The following is a 13,486-nucleotide window of genomic DNA, read 5'->3' on the forward strand; positions in this document are numbered from 1 at the left end:
CAGAACCCAGTAAACTGTTTCAGTAGCAGAGCCCAGTAAACTGTTCCAGTAGCAGAACCCAGTAAACTGTTCCAGTAGCAGAGCCCAGTAAACTGTTCCAGTAGCAGAGCCCAGTAAACTGTTCCAGTAGCAGAGCCCAGTAAACTGTTCCAGTAGCAGAGCACAGTAAACTGTTCCAGTAGCAGAGCCAAGTAAACTGTTCCAGTAGCAGAACCCAGTAAACTGTTCCAGTAGCAGAGCCCAGTAAACTGTTCCAGTAGCAGAGCCCAGGAAACTGTTTCAGTAGCAGAGCCCAGTAAACTGTTTCAGTAGCGGAACTCAGTAAACTGTTCCAGTAGCAGAACCCAGTAAACTGTTCCAGTAGCAGAACCCAGTATACTGTTCCAGTAGCAGAGCCAAGTAAACTGTTCCAGTGGCAGAATACAGTAAACTGTTCCAGTAGCAGAGCCCAGTAAACTGTTCCAGTAGCAGAGCACAGTAAACTGTTCCAGTAGCAGAGCCCAGTAAACTGTTCCAGTAGAAGAACCCAGTAAACTGTTCCAGTAGCAGAGCCCAGTAAACTGTTCCAGTAGCAGAACCCAGTAAACTGTTCCAGTAGCAGAGCCCAGTAAACTGTTCCAGTAGCAGAGCCCAGTAAACTGTTTCAGTAGTAGAACCCAGTAAACTGTTTCAGTAGCAGAACCCAGTATACTATTCCAAAGGCAGAGCCAAGTAAACTGTTCCAGTAGCAGAGCCCAGTAAACTGTTCCAGTAGCAGAACCCAGTAAACTGTTTCAGTAGCAGAGCCCAGTAAACTGTTCCAGTAGCAGAACCCAGTAAACTGTTCCAGTAGCAGAGCCCAGTAAACTGTTCCAGTAGCAGAGCCCAGTAAACTGTTTCAGTAGCAGAGCCCAGTAAACTGTTTCAGTAGCGGAACTCAGTAAACTGTTCCAGTAGCAGAACCCAGTAAACTGTTCCAGTAGCAGAACCCAGTATACTGTTCCAGTAGCAGAACCCAGTATACTGTTCCAGTAGCAGAACCCAGTATACTGTTCCAGTAGCAGAACCCAGTATACTGTTCCAGTAGCAGAACCCAGTATACTGTTCCAGTAGCAGAACCCAGTATACTGTTCCAGTAGCAGAACCCAGTATACTGTTCCAGTAGCAGAGCCAAGTAAACTGTTCCAGTAGCAGAACCCAGTATACTGTTCCAGTAGCAGAACCCAGTAAACTGTTCCAGTAGCAGAACCCAGTATACTGTTCCAGTAGCAGAACCCAGTATACTGTTCTAGTAGCAGAACCCAGTATACTGTTCCAGTAGCAGAACCCAGTATACTGCTCCAGTAGCAGAACCCAGTATACTGTTCCAGTAGAGGAACCCAGTATACTGTTCCAGTAGCAGAGCCCAGTAAACTGTTTCAGTAGCGGAACTCAGTAAACTGTTCCAGTAGCAGAACCCAGTAAACTGTTCCAGTAGCAGAACCCAGTATACTGTTCCAGTAGCAGAGCCAAGTAAACTGTTCCAGTGGCAGAACAGTAACCCAGTAAACTGTTCCAGTAGCAGAGCTCAGTAAACTGTTCCAGTAGCAGAACCCAGTATACTGTTCCAGTAGCAGAGCCAAGTAAATTATTCCAGTAGAAGAGCCCAGTATACTGCTCCAGTAGCAGAACCCAGTAAACTGTTCCAGTAGCAGAACCCAGTATACTGCTCCAGTAGCAGAACCCAGTATACTGTTCCAGTAGAGGAACCCAGTATACTGTTCCAGTAGCAGAGCCCAGTAAACTGTTTCAGTAGCGGAACTCAGTAAACTGTTCCAGTAGCAGAACCCAGTAAACTGTTCCAGTAGCAGAACCCAGTATACTGTTCCAGTAGCAGAGCCAAGTAAACTGTTCCAGTGGCAGAACAGTAACCCAGTAAACTGTTCCAGTAGCAGAGCTCAGTAAACTGTTCCAGTAGCAGAACCCAGTATACTGTTCCAGTAGCAGAGCCAAGTAAATTATTCCAGTAGAAGAGCCCAGTATACTGCTCCAGTAGCAGAACCCAGTAAACTGTTCCAGTAGCAGAACCCAGTAAACTGTTCCAGTAGCAGAGCCCAGTAAACTGTTCCAGTAGCAGAACCCAGTAAACTGTTCCAGTAGCAGAGCCCAGTAAACTGTTCCAGTAGCAGAGCCCAGTAAACTGTTTCAGTAGTAGAACCCAGTAAACTGTTTCAGTAGCAGAACCCAGTATACTATTCCAAAGGCAGAGCCAAGTAAACTGTTCCAGTAGCAGAGCCCAGTAAACTGTTCCAGTAGCAGAACCCAGTAAACTGTTTCAGTAGCAGAGCCCAGTAAACTGTTCCAGTAGCAGAACCCAGTAAACTGTTCCAGTAGCAGAGCCCAGTAAACTGTTCCAGTAGCAGAGCCCAGTAAACTGTTTCAGTAGCAGAGCCCAGTAAACTGTTTCAGTAGCGGAACTCAGTAAACTGTTCCAGTAGCAGAACCCAGTAAACTGTTCCAGTAGCAGAACCCAGTATACTGTTCCAGTAGCAGAACCCAGTATACTGTTCCAGTAGCAGAACCCAGTATACTGTTCCAGTAGCAGAACCCAGTATACTGTTCCAGTAGCAGAACCCAGTATACTGTTCCAGTAGCAGAACCCAGTATACTGTTCCAGTAGCAGAACCCAGTATACTGTTCCAGTAGCAGAACCCAGTAAACTGTTCCAGTAGCAGAGCCCAGTAAACTGTTCCAGTAGCAGCAACCAAACAGAATACCAAAAAATAGAGCAGATGACCTGGGGAAGCCAGCCAGATGCTACTTTACATGGGGCTAGGGTCCTAGTGTATAAGCCCAATGAAATCACGTTCTCTGAGAGTAAAAACAAGCCCACATAAAAAAATACTACTGTTTCTATAGAATTCTGTAGTATACTGTAGAATACTATACTACACACAGCAGTGTCCCTCACTACTGTGTAGTATGTTCTGTAGAATGTTGCAGTATACTGTAGAATCTACAAAATAAACACTTTACTAAATAGTACAGAAATGTCAGCAAAAACACTACAGTCCACAAAACACTACGTTGTTTATCTATAGTGAATACTAAAGTATTTAATATGTGTATATACCCTGCACATTCCCCCATATCCCAATTTGTGCCACCTGTGAGCAACCTACATGCCATGTGAGAAACCTACATGCCAAGTGAGAAACCTACCTGCCAAGTATTCACCATATATTGTGCTCTCTAATGTTATAGAAAAAAACAGAAGCTCTGAGCTCTCCATTCAGAACCCATTACTACCTAACTATCTACCTACTTACAGGTTATGGAACATTTTCGCATTTAGTATTTTTTTCAGTAGGTGTCCTCAAGGAGAAAGACCACCATGTTTATGTCAAAGATAATTAAACAACAACACTTTAGTAATTACTACAGTAATGTCCCCAAAACACTGCAGTAAATACTATGGTATACTACAGTCCACAAAAAAACTACAGTAAATACTACAGTATACCGTACTGCAGTCTGCAAAAACACTACAGTAAAGACTATAGTATTATACAGTTTGCAAAAACACAACAGCGATTATACAGTGCTACTCTTTTTTTACTAAAGCATGTATACTATAGTGTACTACAGTATACTACAGTGAATTCTACAGTAAAGTCCACATAAAGAGTATTCCTACCATAGTGCACACAATGTCGGAGGTTTTCTGTCTACCTACTCTCTTCTCGCTTTCACTTCTATCGCTCTCCTCTTATTTCTTCCTGCAACCCCCCCCCCTCTCTCTCTCTCTCTCTCTCACACCCCTCTTTCTCTCTTTGTGTGCTCATAGGAAAGGTCAGACAAATGAAAGTGAGATAGAATAGACAATTTGAAAGCGTGAAATTGGGTAAAGGAGACCAAACCTCATCCGTCAATCTGGCACTCTGTCCAGCCCTAGTGGTTTACTGCCAATGTTATTGCATACTTATACACTGTCACTGCTACTACCAAGGCTAAAACACAACATTACTGCTACTGCCAAGGCTAAAACACAACATCACTGCTACTGCCAAGGCTTAAACACAACATCACTGCTACTGCCAAGGCCAAGGCTGTCTCTCCACAACAACGCCGGATTCCTGCCGTAATCCCTGAGCCACTACTTCTGATCCTCACAGCTAGCTTGCAGCTAGCTAGCTCACAGCTTGCAGCTAGCTAGCTCACAGCTAGCTTGCACCCTCCGTGGCACCCAGTACCGAAGCTATCCCTGAGGCCCTCCCCCGGCCTACTCAGCTGTTTACCCGAACCCCATTCATACACGGCTGGAGCCCAATACTCCACCGGATCCTCGCTGTAAACTCTGGACCTTGGCACCGGATCACCACTGCTACCGATTGGCTATAGTGGCTAACGCCACTGCCACGAAGCTAGCACCAGTTAGCAAACAAAATTCTACAATACCTCTTTCGCCATCTGGCTTGGATTCTCTGTCGACACGGCGCGCCGCCGCACCACCACGTCTGGTCTGCCGACGAATACTCCATCCGCTGTGCCCTCAACCGGCCTCTGTCTGAGCAGACCCCCTCCATCTGAGCAAACCACCCCCGGGCTACTAACTTTAAACGCCGCGTGCTAGCGTAGTGGCGGCTTCCCTGTTCCATCTACTGCTGCCCCCTGGACACTATGATCACTTGGCTACATAGCTGATGCCTGCTGGACTGTCCATCAATCACGGTACTCCATTCTGTTTATTTGTGTTTTATCTGTCGGCCCCAGCCTCGAACTCAGGCTCTGTGTGTAGTTAATCCGACCCTCTCTGCCTAGTCATCGCCGTTTTACCTGCTGTTGTTGTGTTAGCTGACTAGCTGCTGTTGTCTCACCTGTTGTTTTAGCTAGCTCTCCCAATCAAGACCTGCGATTACTTTATGCCTTACTGTATGTCTCTCTCAAATATCAATATGCCTTGTATACTGTTGTTCAGGTTAGTTACCATTGTTTTAGTTTACAATGGAGCCCGTAGTTCCACTCCTCATACCTCTGATACCTCCTTTGTCCCACCTCCCACACATGCGGTGACCTCCCCCATTATAACCAGCATGTCCAGAGATACAACCTCTCTTATCATCACCCAGTGCCTGGGCTTACCTCCGCTGTACCCGCACCCCACCATACCCCTGTCTGCACATTATGCCCTGAATATATTCTACCACGCCCATAAATCTGCTCCTTTTATTCCTTGTCCCCAACGCTCTAGGCGACCAGTTTTGATAGCCTTTAACCGCACCCTCATCCTACTACTCCTCTGTTCCTCGGGTGATGTGGAGGTAAACCCAGGCCCTGCATGTCCCCAGGCACCCTCATTTGTTGACTTCTGTGATCGAAAAAGCCTTGGTTTCATGCATGTCAACATCAGAAGCCTCCTCCCTAAGTTTGTTTTACTCACTGCTTTAGCACACTCTGCCAACCCTGATGTCCTTGCCGTGTCTGAATCCTGGCTTAGGAAAGCTACCAAAAATTCTGAGATTTCCATACCTAACTATAACACTTTCCGTCAAGATAGAACTGCCAAAGGGGGAGGAGTTGCAATCTACTGCAGAGATAGCCTGCAAAGTTCTGTCATACTTTCCAGGTCTATGCCCAAACAGTTCGAACTTCTAATTTTAAAAAGGAATCTCTCCAGAAATAAGTCTCTCACTGTTGCCGCCTGCTACTGACCCCCCTCAGCTCCCAGCTGTGCCCTGGACACCATCTGTGAATTGATCGCCCCCCATCTAGCTTCAGAGTTTGTTCTGTTAGGTGACCTAAACTGGGATATGCTTAACACCCCGGCAGTCCTACAATCTAAGCTAGATGCCCTCAATCTCACACAAATCATCAAGGAACCCACCAGGTACAACCCTAAATCCGTAAACATGGGCACCCTAATAGACATTATCCTGACCAACTTGCCCTCCAAACACACCTCTGCTGTCTTCAATCAGGATCTCAGCGATCACTGCCTCATTGCCTGTATCCGCTACGGGTCCGCCGTCAAACGACCACCCCTCATCACTGTCAAACGCTCCCTAAAACACTTCTGCGAGCAGGCCTTTCTAATCGACCTGGCCCGGGTATCCTGGAAGGATATTGATCTCATCCCGTCAATTGAGGATGCCTGGTCATTCTTTAAAAGTAACTTCCTCACCATCTTAGACAAGCATGCTCCGTTCAAAAAACGCAGAACTAAGAACAGATATAGCCCTTGGTTCACTCCAGACCTGACTGCCCTCGACCAGCACAAAAACATCCTGTGGCGAACTGCAATAGCATCGAATAGTCCCCGCGATATGCAACTGTTCAGGGAAGTCAGGAACCAATACACGCAGTCAGTCAGGAAAGCAAAGGCCAGCTTTTTCAAGCAGAAATTTGCATCCTGTAGCTCTAACTCCAAAAAGTTCTGGGACACTGTAAAGTCCATGGAGAACAAGAGCACCTCCTCCCAGCTGCCCACTGCACTGAGGCTAGGTAACACGGTCACCACCGATAAATCCGTGATAATCGAAAACTTCAACAAGCATTTCTCAACGGCTGGCCATGCCTTCCTCCTGGCTACTCCAACCTTGGCCAACAGCTCCGCCCCCCCCGCTGCTACTCGCCCAAGCCTCCCCAGCTTCTCCTTTACCCAAATCCAGATAGCAGATGTTCTGAAAGAGCTGCAAAACCTGGACCCATACAAATCAGCTGGGCTTGACAATCTGGACCCTCTATTTCTGAAACTGTCCGCCGCCATTGTCGCACCCCCTATTACCAGCCTGTTCAACCTCTCCTTCGTATCATCTGAGATCCCCAAGGATTGGAAAGCTGCCGCGGTCATCCCCCTCTTCAAAGGGGGAGACACCCTGGACCCAAACTGTTACAGACCTATATCCATCCTGCCCTGCCTATCTAAGGTCTTCGAAAGCCAAGTCAACAAACAGATCACTGACCATCTCGAATCCCACCGTACCTTCTCCGCTGTGCAATCCGGTTTCCGAGCCGGTCACGGGTGCACCTCAGCCACGCTCAAGGTACTAAACGATATCATAACCGCCATCGATAAAAGACAGTACTGTGCAGCCGTCTTCATCGACCTGGCCAAGGCTTTCGACTCTGTCAATCACCATATTCTTATCGGCAGACTCAGTAGCCTCGGTTTTTCTAATGACTGCCTTGCCTGGTTCACCAACTACTTTGCAGACAGAGTTCAGTGTGTCAAATCGGAGGGCATGTTGTCCGGTCCTCTGGCAGTCTCTATGGGGGTACCACAGGGTTCAATTCTCGGGCCGACTCTTTTCTCTGTATATATCAATGATGTTGCTCTTGCTGCGGGCGATTCCCTGATCCACCTCTACGCAGACGACACCATTCTGTATACTTCCGGCCCTTCCTTGGACACTGTGCTATCTAACCTCCAAACGAGCTTCAGTGCCATACAACACTCCTTCCGTGGCCTCCAACTGCTCTTAAACGCTAGTAAAACCAAATGCATGCTTTTCAACCGTTCGCTGCCTGCACCCGCACGCCCGACTAGCATCACCACCCTGGATGGTTCCGACCTAGAATATGTGGACATCTATAAGTACCTAGGTGTCTGGCTAGACTGCAAACTCTCCTTCCAGACTCATATCAAACATCTCCAATCCAAAATCAAATCTAGTCGGCTTTCTATTTCGCAACAAAGCCTCCTTCACTCACGCCGCCAAATTTACCCTAGTAAAACTGACTATCCTACCGATCCTCGACTTCGGCGATGTCATCTACAAAATAGCTTCCAATACTCTACTCAGCAAACTGGATGCAGTTTATCACAGTGCCATCCGTTTTGTTACTAAAGCACCTTATACCACCCACCACTGCGACCTGTATGCTCTAGTCGTCTGGCCCTCGCTACATGTTCGTCGTCAGACCCACTGGCTCCAGGTCATCTACAAGGCTATGCTAGGTAAAGCTCCGCCTTATCTCAGTTCACTGGTCACGATGGCAACACCCACCCGTAGCACGCGCTCCAACAGGTGTATCTCACTGATCATCCCTAAAGCCAAAACCTCATTTGGACGCCTTTCCTTCCAGTTCTCTGCTGCCTGCGACTGGAACGAATTGCAAAAATCTCTGAAGTTGGAGACTTTTATCTCCCTCAACAACTTTAAACATCTGCTATCTGAGCAGCTAACCGATCGCTGCAGCTGTACAGAGTCCATCGGTATATAGCCCACCCAATTTACCTACCTCATCCCCATACTGTTTTTATTTACTTTTCTGCTATTTTGCACACCAGTATCTCTACTTGCACATGATCATCTGATGATTTATCACTCCAGTGTTAATCTGCTAAATTGTAATTATTCGCTCCTATGGCCTATTTATTGCCTACCTCCTCATGCCTTTTGCACACATTGTATATAGATTCTCATTTTTTTTTTTCGTTTTTTTTTTCTACTATGTTATTGACTTGTTTATTGTTTACTCCATGTGTAACTCTGTGTTGTTGTCTGTTCACACTGCTATGCTTTATCTTGGCCAGGTCGCAGTTGCAAATGAGAACTTGTTCTCAACTAGCCTACCTGGTTAAATAAAGGTGAAATATATATATTTTTTTTTAAAGACACAACATCACTGTTAGTGCTAATACTCAAATAGGCTACTCTCCTCTCTCCTCTACCCGGACTAGGGATGTGCTGACACTCTGAGCACACTGCCAACTCAGGGGGTTCAAAATAACAGAGTACGCAGCCCGCCTATTTGGAGAGCATTAGGATTGCTCCAGTCCGAGGCATTACTCTTGATCAAGTCAATACACTGGTCTGCAGAATTAGATTTTCCAGAAAATCACTTCAGTTCTGTCACTCAATGAGAACAGACAGGGCAGAGATATAACCCTACAAGTCTTTGATGAGCGACAGATCAGACAGAAAGACAGTACCATTGCCACATGTAAGGTCTATGTGAAATAACGACGAAGTGTAGTTTAGTAATGTGATGAATGTGCTGAGAGGTCCTTCCCCAGGTGGATAAACGACAGACATGTTGAGGTTCAGGGGAGGGTGTGTGAGAAAGTAGGCACTACATCCTTCTAACTTTTCTAACCTTTGGTTGCAAGTAAACCTTATGACTATGCATATGGCCTATTCATGGAATCTAAAGTCAACTGCAGCTGGCATCTGCATTTGTAGTGGTCCACCAAAGGGTTTAGGAATATAGATGAAGACCTCTGGGTCAATAGGTAGTCGGTGATCAGGCCAACCACCATTGTGCGCGTCCACGCAGTCGTGGGTGAACAGGGAGTACAGGAGGAGACTAAGCACACACCCCTGAGGGGCTCCCGTGTTGAGGGTCAGCATGGCGGATGTGTTGTTGTCTACCCTCACCACCTGATAGAGGACTTCAGATGGTCCAAGATCCAGTTTCAGAGGGAGGTGTTCAGTCCCAGGGTCCTGAGCTTAGTTATGAGCTTGGAGGGCACTATGGTGTTGAATGCTAAGATATAGTCAATGAACAGCATTGTCACAAAGGTTTTCCTCTTGTTCAGGTAGGAGAGGGCAGTGTGGAGTGCAATAGAGATTGCGTCATCTGTGGCTCTGTAGGGGCGGTATGCAAATTGGAGTGGGTCCTGGGTGTCTGGGAGGATGGTGTTGATGTGTGCAATGACCAGCCTTTCAGGGCTACTGATGTGAGTGCTACGGGAAGATAGTCATTTAGACAGGTTACCTTGGCGTTCTTGGGCACAGGGACTATGGTGGTTTTCAATGACAGCTTGCTATCATTGATGGAAAAATTTAAGCTAAACAGAAGTTAGGTGATGCAACAGGACAACAACCCAAAAACAAAGAAGTAAATCAACAACAATAGAATGGCTTCAACCGAAGAAAATAAGCCTACTGGAGTGGCCCAGTCAGAGTCCTGACTTCAACCCGATTTAAAATACTGTGGCATGACCTCGAGAGCGGTTCACACCAGACATCTTAAGAAAATTGTTGAACTGAAATAGTTTTGATAAGATGAATGGTCCAAAATTCCTCCTGACCGTTGTGCAGGTCTGATCTGCAACTACAGAAAACATTTGGTTGAGTTTATTGCTGCCAAAGGAGGGTCAACCAGTTATTAAATCAAAGGGTTCACATACTTTTCCACCCTACACTGTGAATGTGTACATGGTATGTTCAATAAAGACATGAAAACGTAAAATTGTTTGAGCAGTTTAAGCAGACAGTTTAAGCAGACTGTGTTTGTCTATTGTTGTGACTTAGATGGAGATCAGATCAAATTTTATGACCCATTTATGCAGAAATCCAGGTAATCCAGGTTCACATACTTTTTCTTGCAGACTGGGTCAGGGAGAGGTTGAAAATGTCAGTGAAGACACTTGCCAGCTGTGTGTACCTGTGTGTGTGTGTGTGTGTGTGTGTGTGTGTGTGTGTGTGTGTGTGTGTGTGTGTGTGTGTGTGTGTGTGTGTGTGTGCGTGCGTGCGTGCGTGCGTGCGTGCGTGCGTGCGTGCGTGCGTGCGTGCGTGCGTGCGTGCGTGCGTGCGTGCGTGCGTGCGTGCGTGCGTGCGTGCGTGCGTGCGTGCGTGCGTGCGTGCGTGCGTGCGTGCGTGCGTGCGTGCGTGCGTGCGTGCGTGTGATTCATGCCCTCCAGTAGAACCCTATTCCCCTGAGTGAGAAATAGCCCAGTGTCTTTAAACGACTGTATCTCTGTACCATTTCGCCTCTGCCCCTCAGTCGCTGTAAAGGAGAGGAAAGAGAGAGAGGAGGAGGACTGTATTGGATAGGTCATAGTGACATGAGTATTTTCAATTTCTATTATTTTTGTTGTATTTGGACATTGGGAATTGATTTAGTGATTTCTTACTAAAGTGACTTTCTTAAGGAGAGGCATGTTTCATTGTGAAAGGGGAAGTGTATCTCTCTCATTCTGTCCCTCGTGTAAGGTCCTTTGGATATAGCAGTCCTTTGTGAGAGTTGTGGTGGTCCCTGGTGGTGAGGGACATGAGGATAGTTGTAACTGATCCATGATGACAAAGGTCCGCTCTGCCAGAGGGGGGCAGTCACGTACCACAAGACAGACAGTGATGTTTCAAAGCAAAGGCATGTCAGCTATGTCAAACCATAATATCATTCATCTGCAGAGATTTCTGTTTGTTTTTTTTGTTTTTATCATAGGACGAGATGATGAATCATCGAGCATGAATTATACTTTCAGTGCCTGTAATTTATAATACTTATTAAATACTGGTGGTAAATGGGCTGTGTGCTGTTAGCTAGGTCTATAGCTTTAGTGTATGGAATATCATCATTAAAATACTGCAATTGTATTACAACTATTGGCTCATGCTAACAAAAGAGAAAATCTGTAACGACACCCTCAACAACCAAATGTCTCATCTCAAAGTGTTGATATTTTAAATAGATTAACATGACCAAGCCCACCGTGGATTTTAGTTTTAAAAGGGACATCTGCAGTTCAAACAACAACGAAGCGGTAATCCCGCCACAGTTTTAATAGAAATCTGAGGGCTGGGGGTGGAAACATTCAAATTCATAGACAGCTATGGATGCAAGGACTGAACAAGCGTGAGATTAATGTTATAGTTTTAACAAAGGCCGATATTCAATTAGATCGCGGAATTGGAAAATGCGCTATTTAAAGGTAATTTCCTACTGAGCTGACATTTACAACATTTACGGTGAATGTTGTCACCGCAAACACAGGAACCTTGACTTTAAAACGTGTATTGCGGACAAAGCCAATCAGATTGAATCCCAGTCCAAGTTTTGAGATTATACAGTATTTGTTTACAATTACATTATTTACAAACGATTGAGTAAAACAAGCTTATTTTGGGTTATGATGTGGTACAACAGTTGAACTAAGCTCATTAGGCATTTAGAAGTTATATTATTCGAGAATCAATGGGTATATACGGCATCATTAATTTAAAGTGCAACAATTTATGTACCAATTGCAGAGTGCCCATGACTTAGTAGCATTGTGGTAGTGTGGTAGAGTAACAGTCTCAGATATAACAAATAACAAGACAGGGTCAGTAAAACCAGGCTTTAGGAAGAGATTTTTATTAGAACAGTAGAGTACATCATCATCATCATCATCATCATCATCATCATCATGCCAAACACAGTCAATACAGCAGCATCGGTTTACTCCCTCATTTACACTCAGCAGTCCTGCTAGTGGTTGAAGTTGGCTGGAGATGACCGGTACAGAGAACCAGCACCTTTTATACTGAAGAATACCGGTTCTAAAATAGGAACTCTGGTATGATCAAATTAAAGTCTGAGTACTTCAGTTATGTAGTACTTTAGTGTTCTTCAAAGTATGTCAGTACTTCCAGTAATCGATTGTGTGCCTTATATTTCCTACTGAAAATAGAGTATTTACACCTCAGTAACAGGTTAACATGTACTGCCTCTAAGCTAAGAGCATACCATCAGAAACAACATGAAACATTACCCAGTTATATAAACAAAGGTACACTAGAATGGCATTCACATGCAATTAGCACAGTGTCATACTGTTGGACCATAGGATTTACTCTTCAATGTGTATGTTATGTTCACAACTACATTCCAGGTTCTCTGTGTCTGTCTCTGTTGAGATATTCCAAAATGAAACACACATCCTGAAGTACATAGAAAACACATGTAAAGTACATACTGTAGTGATTCTGCTGAAAATACATAGGACAGATACACTATGCTCCTGGAAAATAACACAATATCTGTATTTTGCTGGAAGAGTATGGTACGCTATGTAGTACATTTGCAGTCTGACATGGACAAACGGACATGGACATATACGTTACATTAGTGGTATGCTAACTATTGTAATAGAAGCCTGCATGTTCCATAAAACACCAGCGGTGTTTTTTTAATGAGTGGAAAGTATTTGCTCTGTTAGTTGGTCCTGTTTGCCAGCATGTACATGTTGCATTGCATTCGGAAAGTATTCAGATCCCTTGACTTTTTCCACATTTTGTTACGTAACAGCCTTATTCTAAAATGTATTAATTTTTTCCCTCATCAATCTACACACAGTACCCCATAATGACAAAGCTAAAACAAGGCATGAAGTCAAAGGAATTCTCCGTAGAGCTTCAAGACATGATTGTGTCGAGGCACAGATCTCGGAATGGGTACCAAAAAATGTCTGTAGCATTGAAGGTCCCTAAAAACACAGTGGTCTCCATCAATCTTAAATGGAAGAAGTTTGGAACCAGCAAGACTCTTCCTAGAGCTGGCCGCCCGGTCAAACTGAGCAATCGAGGGAGAAGAGCCTTGATCAGGGAGGTGACCATGAACCCGATGGTCACTCTGAAAGAGCTGCGTAATACCAATACTTGTTATATTTCAGTTTTTGCTTTGTCATTATGGGGTATTGTGAGTAGATTGATGAGGAAAAAAAACAATTGAAACAATTTTAGAATAAGGCATAACAAAATGTGGAAAAAGTCAAGGGGTCTGAATACTTTCCGAATGCACTGTACATGTAGGTGTTATC

The sequence above is a fragment of the Salvelinus namaycush genome, chromosome 9, assembly GCF_016432855.1.
Source record: "Salvelinus namaycush isolate Seneca chromosome 9, SaNama_1.0, whole genome shotgun sequence".
NCBI lineage: Eukaryota > Metazoa > Chordata > Actinopteri > Salmoniformes > Salmonidae > Salvelinus > Salvelinus namaycush.